Below are 12,642 nucleotides of genomic sequence, written 5' to 3' on the forward strand. Positions count from 1 at the left end.
AAATCACATACAAGATAATAAGTCAAGAATTAGATCCAGCAGGCAGATACATTATTATTCAGCTAGAAATAGATAAAAAAGACATGGTCAATTTGCAATATTTATGGCCCAAATAAAGTAGATACGCAGTTCTGGGATAAAATGAAGAACAAATTAGCATCTTATATGGGCGAAAATTTAATCGTAGCAGGGGACTTTAATTTAGTAATGCACCCTGAGTTAGATAGATTCCGTTTAAAAAATAAATATGCATATCAAAGAGAGGCAAAGCTACTCAGAGAATTTGCTAAATCCTTGACCCTAAAAGATATATGGCGGTTACATAACCCAGATACGCGCAGCTATTCATGTGAATCTAAATCACACAAAAATTTCTCAAGGATAGATATGTTCTTGATAGAAGAGACATTAACGGCTCTAGATATTGAAACACAGATAGCGGAGATAATTTTTTCTGACCATGCAATTCTTACCATGCAAATTAAATGCCCACAAACACGCGGAAATAATATTAATACATTTCGATTCCCTAGCTATATGATAAATAACAAGCAATTTTCAAATTGGTTAACTGGAAAATGGCAGGAATACTACTCCCTAAATAAAACATATGTAGATAAAACAGAAGTTTTCTGGGAGGCCGGGAAAGCAGTCCTCAGAGGTGAAATTAAAGCATACATGATAAAAATTAAAAAGAAAAATAAACATAGGGAACTACAACTGGCTAACCAGCTTAAAAATATGTATAATAAATATCTAAGCCATCCAACCACACCAGCATGGAAGAGATACATTGAAGCCAAACTTGAAAGGGAAACATTTTTGCGAGATAAATGGGTCAGAAAAGATATGAAAACAAGAGCTTTCTTCCAGGGGTATCAGGGGACATCTGCGAAACACTTAGCTAAACTCATTAAGGCCAGGAAAAGTAAAAATATGATTACGCTAATTAAATCTGAGTCTAAATCATACACAAAAAATTTGGAAATTCGCAATGAATTTTATAAATTTTATAATCAACTTTATTCAGAAGTTCCGCTTAACCTAGAGGAGAAAAGAGCTTTTTGGAATCAAGTTAAATTACCACAAGTATCTCAGGATGTACTAGAGCAGATTAACATACCTATTACAGAGAAAGAAGTCAAGTTGGCGATTAACAAAGCTAAAACAAACAAGGCACCTGGATGGATGGTCTAACGGCTGAATTCTATAAAATCATAAAAGAGGACATTATACCAACCCTAACAAAATTGTATCATTCATATTACATTCATAATGAAATGAAATCACCATACTTCACAGATTCCATAATAACTTTAATACATAAAAAAGGGAAACCTCCTGAAGATGTGGGATCATATCGACCCATATCACTACTCAATAATGATTATAAATTCTGCATGTCTATCATAGCCGACAGACTCAAGAAAGTGGTAGGTGAGATAATTCACGAAGGCCAATAAGGATTTATGCCTGGAAGAAATGTAGTCCGTAACACTCGTCGGGTTCTATTAACCTTAGAACACTATTTTAATAAATTACAATATGTTAACACAAATAAAAAAACAGATTTAGCTCTACTCACAATCGATGCTGAAAAAGCATTTGACTCCATAGTATGGGATCATATGTTTACTTCACTCAGTAACTTTGGATTTTCAGGGAACTTGACCCAGTTTCTGAAACTCATCTATAATAAACCACGATCACAACTATTAATCAATGGAGAGTTAACTCAATACGTCAGACTAAATAGAGGGACAAGGCAAGGATGCCCATTGTCACCCTTGCTCTTTAACTTAGCTTTGGAACCTCTTGCGGTCAAACTAAGGAATGAAATAATCGGGATTAATCTAGGCAAACAAAGTTTAGTCGTCTCACTATATGCGGACGATATAATTTTATTCTTACAAAATACCAACTCTAGTATCCCCCAAATTATGGAAATAATAAGAGGTTACAGTCAATTTTCGGGCTATAAAATTAACTCTAAAAAATCAGAAATTTTATGGATAAATAAAACAACAAAGAGCTATACAAAACACCCTTTTAAAGAAGTGGAGAATATAAACTATCTAGGAATTAGCTTAGGGAGAGATCCTAAAGAGTGGTATGGTCTCAATTTTGATAAATTATTCGATAAATTCTCTACTGAAATTAAAACATGGAATATTCAATATCTTTCATTATCAGCTAAAATAATGATTCTAAAAATATTTTTTTTCCCACGGTTACTTTTCTTATTACAAAACTTACCTCTACTTATTACAAAGAGAGATATAAATAGATTTAACAGAATATGTGCTAGATTTATATGGGGGAAAAAAAGACATGGTATGTCAATTGAGAAACTCACACAACTTAAAAAATTTGGCGGACTAGCACTCCCCAATATTCAATTATATAACTGGGCAACATTAATTAAGTTTGGAATAGACTGGATAACGGAAGCTAACTATGTAACATATTACGGACTAGAGTCAGAAATTTTAAAACCTTTTAATTTGAAATCTATTCTCCACCAACCTTATAACAGACTACCAAGCAATATATCTCAGATGAGTACCTTTGCAAATATAATAAAAGCCTGGCAGAAATACCTGACGACATTGGGATACTCTTATCAGATATCTAAATATCTACCAATTATAGGCACTGTGGATTTCAGTCCAGGAATAGAAAGTGAGGTATTCAGTAGATGGAGAAATAAGGGTTTGATACACATAGTTCAGATAAACAAAGAGGGGTCGGGTGCAATATATTCATTTCAGGAATTAACTCATGCATATAACCTCTCATCTAGGGACTTCTATGCATATTTACAAATACGGAATTATTTCAGTCAAATAACATCCCTGACTGACCCTGACTGGAATAAAGCAGAAGTAGACTCAGGGATTAAACTTTATAAAGCTGGAAAGCGTTCTCTCTCATACTGGTATAAAGCCTTATTAACCAAAATGGGATTAAAACATATAAACAAACTTAAAGACAACTTAACCCAATATTTACCAACAATCCAAACAATACAAATTCAAAATAGTATAGAATTGTCCGAGAAAGCTACCTCATTTATCAGTTGGAGAGAAACGCAAGTAAAAGTAATCAATAATTTCTATTTGACCCCATTTAGAAAAAGTAAATGGGCAAAAGGAAAAAATCTGGATAATTGCTGCAAATGTAATAAAGAGAAGGCTGACTTGCTACATTGCTTATGGGCTTGTCCAAAAATCAAACAATTTTGGAATAAAATAAATTTCTAGTTAAATAAATTTTTAAGTGTAAACTTTAAAATTACACCACTTCATGTCTTTCTCTTAAGTAATGACAAGATAGAAACTGGACAACTGTGTCTGATAAATATAGCAATACTCGCGGCACGTAGATTAATTTTTAAGAAATGGAGATCCCCTTATGCCCCTGGAATGGCTGAATTCTCTAATTCGGTGAAACAACAAATGTGTGTTGAATTATGAGATCTGAAACCAACTTCAGAAAGACAACTTAGACACTTTTTTGCTAAATGGAAAACTGTTATCTTATCCTGGCCATGCTCTATACAATCTCAATTCATAACTCCACTAGTTAATACACTAGCCTTTATGACTCTAATAGTAGAAGGAGCTTTGCCTGATTTTTGGCTTCACGCCAGACCAGACTGAGGGAGGTTGGGGAACACAAGATAACTAGTTTCATCATAGTAAAGGCTGATATTTACATGGAGACTAGGTGCTTCCTTGATTCCAACTAAGTACAACTTTGGATATAAGATCTGATTGTGAAGGGAACGACAACATCTAGCTGCACAAGATTAAAAGAATTATAAGAAGCTAGGAAAAGCGGGCTAGATAGGATAAGTCAATCAACAAAGACAAAAGTCAATGCTCTCTGAAAATTTCAAAGATTAAAATTGATGATTCTTGATAATAATGACCTTGGAGTAACTTATCATGGCCCTCATCTGCTTGCTGAAAACTAATACAAAATAAGTAGTACTATAAGAATAGGGCGATAGAGAATGTGTGACTAACTATTGTGTTGAACTCACCTATATCGATGTATTGACATAATAACATATAGAACATATAATATAATACTATAATGAGAATAGTTATTGGTTTTCGTTACAGAAAATTTATATTGGGTGTTAAGGAACCGGGGAGGGGTTAGACAGAATAGGATAGAACAAAGATTTAAATCAAAATTGTATGGTTGAAAACATAGGGGAAAACCCCCTCATTATTTATGTTTCTTGTTTTTCTTTATTGTTTTTGTTGATTGTTTGATTGGCTTGAGTTTGTTTGGTTTTTTTCCCCGCTCTTTCTTGATTATATTCATGCTGTCATTTATCTTTTGAAAATCAATAAAAAAAGATATAATAAAAAAAAACAAAAAAAAACTATTTAATAGCTATTGTACCTAGTTAAAATAAATACCAAGTTACCTGTACAATAAATATAAACCCTAAAATAGCTACAATGTAATTATTAATTATATTGTAGCTATCTTAGGGTTTATTTTATAGGTAAGTATTTAGTTTTTAATAGGAATAATTTAGTTAATTTTATTAATATTATTTAGATTTATTTTAATAATAATTAAGTTAGGGGTGTTAGAGTTAGATAGGATTAATATAGTTAATATATATATAATATAATAACTATATTAACTATATTAACCCTAATATAATTAGGGTTAATATAGTTAATATAGGTGGCGGCGGTGTAGGGGGGTCAGATTAGTGGTTAATATATTTAATATAGGTGGCGGCGGTGTAGGGGGATTAGATTAGGAGGTAATACATTTATTATAGGTGGTGGCGGTATAGGGGGATTTAGATTACAGGCAAAAGAGCTGATTACTTTGTGACAATGCCCCGCAAAAAGCCCTTTTAAGGGCTGGTAAAAGAGCTGATTACTTTAGGGCAATGCCCCGCAAAAAGCCCTTTTAAGGGCTGGCAATAGAGCTGGTTACTTTGGGGCAATGCCACGCAAAAAGCCCTTTTCAGGGCTATTTGTAGGGTTAGACTTAGGTTTAGTGGTAGGAAAATTTTAGTATTTTAGGGGTTAATTTAATATAGGTGGCGGCGGTATAGGGGGATTAGATTAGGGGTTAATTAATTTAATATAGGTGGCGGCAGTATAGGGGGGATTATATGAGAGGTTAATAAATTTAATATAGGTGGCAGCGGTATAAGGGGATTAGATTAGGGGTTAATAATTTTAATATAAGTGGCGGCGGTGTAGGGGGCTCACATTAGGGGTTAATATAGTTTAAATAGGTGGCGGCGGTGTAGGGGGCTAACATTAGGGGGTAATAATTTTAATATAGATGGCAGCGGTGTAGGGGGATTAAATTAGGGGTTAATAATTTTAATGTAGGTGGCAACGGTGTAGGGGGCTCACATTAGGGGGTTAGACATTTAATGTAGGTGGCGGCGGGGTCCGGGTGTGGCGGATTAGGGGTTAAACACTTTATTAGGGATTGCGGCGGGGATCGCGGTTGACAGGTAGATAGACATTGCGCATGCGTTAGGTGTTAGGTTTTATTTTGCAGCTAGTTTAGGGAGTTACAGGGCTCCAATACACAGCGTAAGGCTTACTACGCCTGCAATTTGTGGCGAGGTGAAAATGGAGTAAGATTTCTCCATTTTTGCCACGTAAGTCCTTACGCTGTATATTGGATACGAAACTGCGCTGGTTTGGTATACCTGTCTATGGGCCAAAAAACTACGGCCGAAGGCAGAAATATACGAGCGTAACTACTATGTTACACTGTATATGTGATTACCAAACCAGCGCAAAATTTGGCGTCGCCGGCTTTTGCGGGTGAAGCTGCATATCGGATCGGGGCCCAGGTCCGCCAGACCTTGCTGAATACGGCGAGCAATACGCTTGCCGTATTCAGCATTGCACCAGCAGCTCACAAGAGCTGCTGGTGCAACGCCACCCCCTGCTGACTCGCGGCTGCCAGCAGGGGGGTGTCAATCAACCTGATCGTACTCGATCGGGTTGATTTCCGGCGATGTCTGTCCGTCTGCTCAGAGCAGGCGCACAGGTTATGGAGCAGCGGTCTTTGATACATATGCCCCAAAGTGCTCTCCTATCCAACACATTTTTATAATTTGTTTTATTACTCAAGTTTTCTAAATATTATTCAGCAGTTTCCTAGTTCCTATGTTCTTATCATTTTCTTTCTTGCTACTAAAGGACATTTATGGAATGAATATACATAAAATATGTTTATTTTTCTTTCATTTTACTTTGCATCATACAGAAAGAACATTTACATAATATTTATTGAAAATAATAATAAAAAAACAAGTCTAAATCATGCTTTAACTTTATTATTGAGTGGAAAACTAGGTTGATAAATTATAATATGCAAAGTCAGGTTTATTTGCTAAGACTTAAATATGAGTACGTTTTGGAAATAAACATTATTTTTTACTTGACAAGATTAAAGCGGTATCATAAACGTTATACTTCAATATAAAATCTTCGACATTCAAGTGAGTAGATAATGAACAGAGCAAAAATTATTTATTGTTGCCTTCAGATTTCTATTTCCAGGACCAAAGACCTGTGGTCCCATGTCATGTTGCTGTGTTCCTATTCTAAACATACAACTGGAATCATTACTACACTTTTTAATTAGGTTACGCTTACTACTTTTACTTTACCATTACAAAGAACCAAGAGGATAAAAGAAGTGGCACAACATAATGCTACATGTAGAAATTTAAACGCTTTTCATGCTCTGTCAACCCACAAAACTTAAAGACCTCCAAAACAAGTCCATATTATTACCCATGAAACCAGCATTGGCCTACGACTGTTGTCTGGAACATGATTCCTTTCTGACTGTATCAAATCTATTTCTACGCTGCATTGTAAGCAGTGGAAATTGGTGTTGTTTCTCAGTTCCATTCACTTTTTTTTCTGGTTTGAAAGGGAAAAAGGGGACAGATTGCCCCAGTATAATTTGTTCTGGCAATTATTGAAGACTCCTACTGAGAGGGAAGCCACAGCTTGCTGATGCGTAAACCTGCCCAGTCATCCTGGCCCCAAACAAAAAGATCTCCTTCTTTCTTTACGTTTACTGAAGCATGTATTGACATATTGGCTGGGATACTGGCCTATTGCAAACCTGATAGAGGACAAAAAGGGAGAAAGTTAAAAGCAGGAATATAAAATTGAATTTCATATAATGTGGATGAACTGTTTTGACTGCCTGATCACAATATTTTTTAAAAGATCTTTGAATTTGGACAGTTGTTTTGATGGTTTTTTGATTTTTTTTTTATACTTGGGAGTTGAAAGCTTGTTCTTCATAGTTATTCTCTATCATGGGACAATCTATTTCAGTGCATTAAAGGCTATAGGGCCTCAGCATTAAGCGGATTAGTGAAATTGAATGAGAGTGCATCAAAAATAAAAAAGTAATAGTTTGTCAGAAAGCAGTGTTTTATGCATTAAAAAGCTTATGTGTCTTCAAGCATAAAAGCTTGGTAGTCTAAAGGGTAATTTTTATATTCTATGGTGATAGTTTTAATCAGATTAGCAGATAAAAATGGGCATGCTTATTATTTAACTACTTAATGGTTTAAATATTACTGTAATTTGTTGCAGTTACTATACAGGCAATATGGTATATTGGTCAGCAATTTGAATAAACTATCAATTCATTAAACACTGCTTCTGTTCTATAATTGCACTTCAGACTGGGGTTGGCAGAAGACAGACTCTGTATATCTTTGTAAACATGTTTACCACAAATACGTTTGCCAGAAGCTATAAACATCTATTCAGTAAGAGTTCAAATCTTACTAATATTTCTTTAGAAGATTCAGTAATTAAAATAGTATGTAAGAGACAGAGTTGTAGTTATACATGTTACATTCAGTGTACTGTTTCATCTCATTATAATGAACAAAAAGAAAGATAAGTAAAATAAAAAACTCAAGAAGCAAAGATCCCTTTTTTGAGCAGAGGAAGACAGTTTTTAAAAACCTAAGATTCCTGATAATACGTTAAAGCAGTGATTCTTAAAGGGAAACTAACCCCTCATTTTTTCTTTCATGATTCAGATAGAGCATGCTATTTTAAGCAACTTTCTAATTTACTCCTATTATCAATTTTTCTTTGTTCTCATGTTATCTTGATTTGAAAAAGCAGTAATAAAAGGTCAGGAGCCGGCCCATTTTTTAGTTCAGCACCTTGGTAGAGCTACTGATTGGTTTGCTACATTTAGCCACAAATCAGCAAGTGCTACCCATGTGCTGAACAAAAAATAGTCTGACTCTAAAGCTTACAGTACTGCTTTTTCAAATCAAGATAGCATGAGAACAAAGAAAAATTGATAATAGGAGTAAATTAGAAAGGTGCTTACAATCTCATGCTCTATCTGAATCATGAAATAAAAAAATTGGGTTTAGTATCCCTTTAAAGAGACATGAACATTTATATTAAACTATCATGGGTCAGGTAGATCATGTCATTTTAAAAGACATTGAATGTATTTCTATGATCAAATTTACCTTGGTCTCTTGCTAGTCTTTGTTGAAAAGTATATCTTGGTAGGTTCAGCAGCAACAATGCACTACTGGGAGCTAGTTGGTGACTATTATTTTTATTATTATTATCAGTTATTTGTAGAGCGCCAACAGATTCTGCAGCGCTAAAAACAAGGTAACAAATATGGGAGACAAAAGGATAGAGGACCCTGCCAGGAGTTTCACTGTTGTAAATCAACTCTCATAAAAGTGATCTACAAAGAAACTAGGCTTGTAGGCTTAAATGCTAAGGGGGATCAAGGGGATAACTAAAGGATGAGAGGAACTCAGATAGGAAAATGTTAGTGTATATTATATGCATCCCTGAATAGTAGAGTCTTTAAGGAGCACTTGAAAGTTTGAAAACTAGGGGAGAGTCTTGTGGAGCGAGGCAGAGAGTTCCACAAAATAGGGGCCAGTCTGGAGAAGTCTTGTAGATAGGAATCTGAGGAGGTAACAAAAGAGGAGGAGAGAATGAGGTCATGAGCAGAGTGAAGGGGACAGCTGGGAGAGTATCAGGAGACGAGGTTGGAGATATAGAGTGGAGCAGTGTTATTGAGAGCTTTAAAAGTTAGTCGGGATTTTGTGTTTTATTCTGGAGGTTAGATGAAGCCAGCGAAGGGACTGGCAGAGAGGTGCAGCAGATGAGAAGCAAAGTGTAAGGAAGATTAGCCTGGCAGAGACATTTATTATGGATTGTAAGGGAGGCCGGAGAGGATGGAGTTGCAATAGTCAAGACAGGAAATTATGAAAGAGTCGATTACAATCTTAGTTGTGTCTTGTGTGAGGAAGTGGTGAATTTTTTAGATGTTTTTAAGGTGGACGCAGCAGGAATTTTTGGCTCACCAGATGCATTCAGCTAGGTATATTTGATAGGGTCAAACACATAAGGATCAATCACAATCCTTAAGAAAATTTTATCTAATATTTTTTTTAAAAAAATTACAAAATTCACCATTAAACTATTTGCAGAATTTTGTAGATAATCATTTGAAAAGCTTTTCTAATGAGGTATCCAATGGCATCATTTTGGGTCAAAAGAATAAGATACATAGAACAGACTGAGCAATTTAGTAAAGGATTAGATGTGCCCTGCTGTCTACAGTATGTCATGAGCATAAATTATATTTTGAGATATTGGCAACAAGTATAATGTGGTAAGATTTCTACTGGTGACAAAGTCATGGTACTGCTAATATTATCGTGGTTTCTTGCATACATTCATAATTAAAGAAAATGCTAAATTTCAGTTGAAGTTTTCTGAAATAGAATGTATTTTTTCCAGGACTGGCTCTGAATAACAGTGTTTCTAAAGATAAATTAAACTTAAATGATGGCCAATCTGCATGTTCTTAAATTAATTTTTAATCAGCAAAACCTTAATCTCCGAGACAACTAACTGGTTGGGTTTAGACTGAAGTATGCAGAAAGTTTAGGGGCATCATTTTAGTCTTGGAGAAAGGCAGCACAATGTCTAGACCCAGCCCTGGAAATAAGTCTACACCCAGGTTAACAGTGTTAGGACAAAAAGAAACATTCAAGTCAAAATTGAACTTTTGTGGTTTAGATATAGCATGCAATAAATAGAGACTTTTCAGTGAACTTTTATTATCACATTTTCCCCCTTCTCTTAGTATTCTTTCTTGAAAGTGTATCTAGGTAGGCTCAATGCACTATGGGGAGCTAGTTGGTGATTCGGTGCTATGTACATATGCCTCTTGTCATTAGCTCAGCAGATATGTGTAGCTAGCACCCAGTAGTGCATTGATGCTCTCAAGATGACTGTAACTGTGTGTTTTACTCTCTCTTGTGGGTTAAACATATAATTATATGGAAACACCAGTGCAATAATTAAACACTCTTAACATATGAAAGCATTTTTTTCTTTTTCACATGTTTATGTCCCTTTTAACTGAATCATTTTTTATTATGTTTTTGAAAAAGCTTTATTTAAAAAGCTAAAATAATTTTCATGACTTTTTTTTAATTTTATTATTATTGCTGATATATTTATTTTAATTTAGGGTAATGGAGTCAGCATTAAGGGCACCATTTTGTTTGAAAAGCATGCAAACTAAGTCTGCTTGGCACTGTAACTACGCTATCATCTCCTGCAGTTTTCTGTCATTACTTATTGAGTATTGCCTTTTCTAAAGGTATTCTCTCTACTGCTGGAGGGACATGCAGTGTTCATAGAGCTAGACTGCTGAAGTAAGACAAAATAGCTTTTGACAATGCCCCCGTTTGCTATCTTTCTGTGTTCTCTGGCCCAAGGCAAAATTAGTTTTTTTATCACAGATTATAATCCCATACGATTTTTATAAAACTTTCAGCACACTGATCAAAACATTAGAAAAAGATTTAAAAAAAAAACTATAAAAAAAACACAATGTGCGTTTCATTTTATTTAATTGGAAGTAAAAAAAAAGGGTTTGCCTTTTTATTTTCCAGAGGAAAAAAATGCTTAATGATTTACATTAGTTTGCTATATATAAAATATGTTCATAAAAAAAATCTGTTCAATTTTATGCACCTATAATAAACATGGACAATTAGTTTAGATATGTATAACACATTCTACTATGAAAATAAAGTGTCTGAGGCTAAATCCACTGCTTACTGCAATGTACCTTCCATATATTTTAAATTATTTTATGTGCTGGAAATGCACTTTAAAATATGTCCTTCTCAAGCAAGGTAAGCTGTTTTCTTTTAATAAAGAAATGCAATTAATCAGACGTGTATTAAATATTGCAAAGCAAACAGAATTCCAGCCTTTAGTTTCCATTGGAAGCAGAATTTGTGAAAACAACACCACTGAAATGTACCCACTGCCCTTGTGTATCATCAAGATTAAAGACCAAATACATTCCACAAATAAAATATGCTGATACAATGGCAGAGCTAGAAATGGCTTTCTTTCTGCAATATTATTTTGCTTAAAATAGTAACAAGTTTCATGGAGAAATTAAAAAACTGACTAATAATAATGACAGATTTATCCAGAAGTACTGTAATTCTTAATTAACAATGATTTAAAAGGGCAGACCTAATGTATTGTTTATTTGCATAAAAGGCTACACGACATTAAAAGAACAGTTATTTTAATTAGATTCAGAAAACTTCCAATTAAATACTGATATAAAAGAACATTATAGGCTTTTGCATATCAAAGCCATGCACATTTTTTTCTGCAAACAGAATCATGTACCTGTATTTGGAGCATAAAAAGATTACAAAGTTCATAGTTACATTTTCATTTATTTCACATTATCATAAGATTTGGACAAAAATAGTACTGCATGTGTTTGATCAAGGAAGTATGCTTGTTACTATATCTAAATATTTAGTTGATTTCTCCTTTTGATAATTACTGAGCACATGCAGCAGATTTCTATTTAGCAAAGATTCCTTACGTATTTCTCTCAGGAATTGCTCAGCAGACAAGGGGTGGGATGGAAGCTGGAGTAAGGGGAGGTGGGGGGGAGAATCAGTCTACAGGCAGGAACTCTGATTGGTGTATTCATTTGAAATTCTCTCCTCACTGAAAGTTAGACCAGAATTGAATATGCAACTTTTGTTTTCTTTAGCGTGTTAACTAGAAGACTCATTGAAGCAAGTGGGTTGTTTAAAGAAGCTGACAACGATACACTAAATGGACTAGATATTCATATTTAAATAAATCAAGAGATTTTCACAAACACAGGTATGTTTCAGTTATATTCTAGTAATAGTTTCTGTTTTTTTCTAGTATATGCAAATTTAGAAATGTGTTAAATAATTAGTAAGAGCTGCACTGTAATCGGGCATATTTTTAAGGCAGAATTTGTATAGAGCAAGCATATTTGCAAGTGCACATAACGGCAAATGATATTCAGAGCATAGCATATATCTTTCTTTACCTACATTGTTCCACAACTTTAAATGAGAAAGTGATTGATTATACACGGGTAAAGAAAACTTGCTGCTTCTCTTATTCTTATGAAAATGTGTGTAGGAAGAATTAATCCCCTCTGCCTTCCCTTTGACTGACTGGACCACAGTGCTGTTTGGAAGCAGATTAAAAAGAAATTGGTTCAGATGACTAG

The 12,642-nt window shown here is 34.4% G+C and overlaps 1 protein-coding gene and 1 long non-coding RNA gene across 2 annotated transcripts in view; one reads left to right on the forward strand and one right to left on the reverse strand.

Moving 5' to 3' along the window:
- Window positions 1–6,324: 6,324 nt before the first annotated feature.
- The window catches only part of LOC128660678 (uncharacterized), a 331,547-nt gene continuing 325,229 nt past the window's right edge, over window positions 6,325–12,642 (reverse strand). The window contains exon 4 of the long non-coding RNA XR_008402574.1: window positions 6,325–7,149. This is a non-coding gene — a long non-coding RNA (uncharacterized LOC128660678). The remainder of the gene's footprint in view (window positions 7,150–12,642) is intronic.
- Window positions 12,105–12,642, forward strand: part of CDH20 (cadherin 20) — a 195,359-nt gene continuing 194,821 nt past the window's right edge. Inside the window, exon 1 of the mRNA XM_053714618.1 lies at window positions 12,105–12,260. The gene's annotated coding sequence lies outside the window, so the exon portion shown is untranslated. The remainder of the gene's footprint in view (window positions 12,261–12,642) is intronic.

Source organism: Bombina bombina, chromosome 5, assembly GCF_027579735.1.
Source record: "Bombina bombina isolate aBomBom1 chromosome 5, aBomBom1.pri, whole genome shotgun sequence".
NCBI classification, from domain to species: domain Eukaryota; kingdom Metazoa; phylum Chordata; class Amphibia; order Anura; family Bombinatoridae; genus Bombina; species Bombina bombina.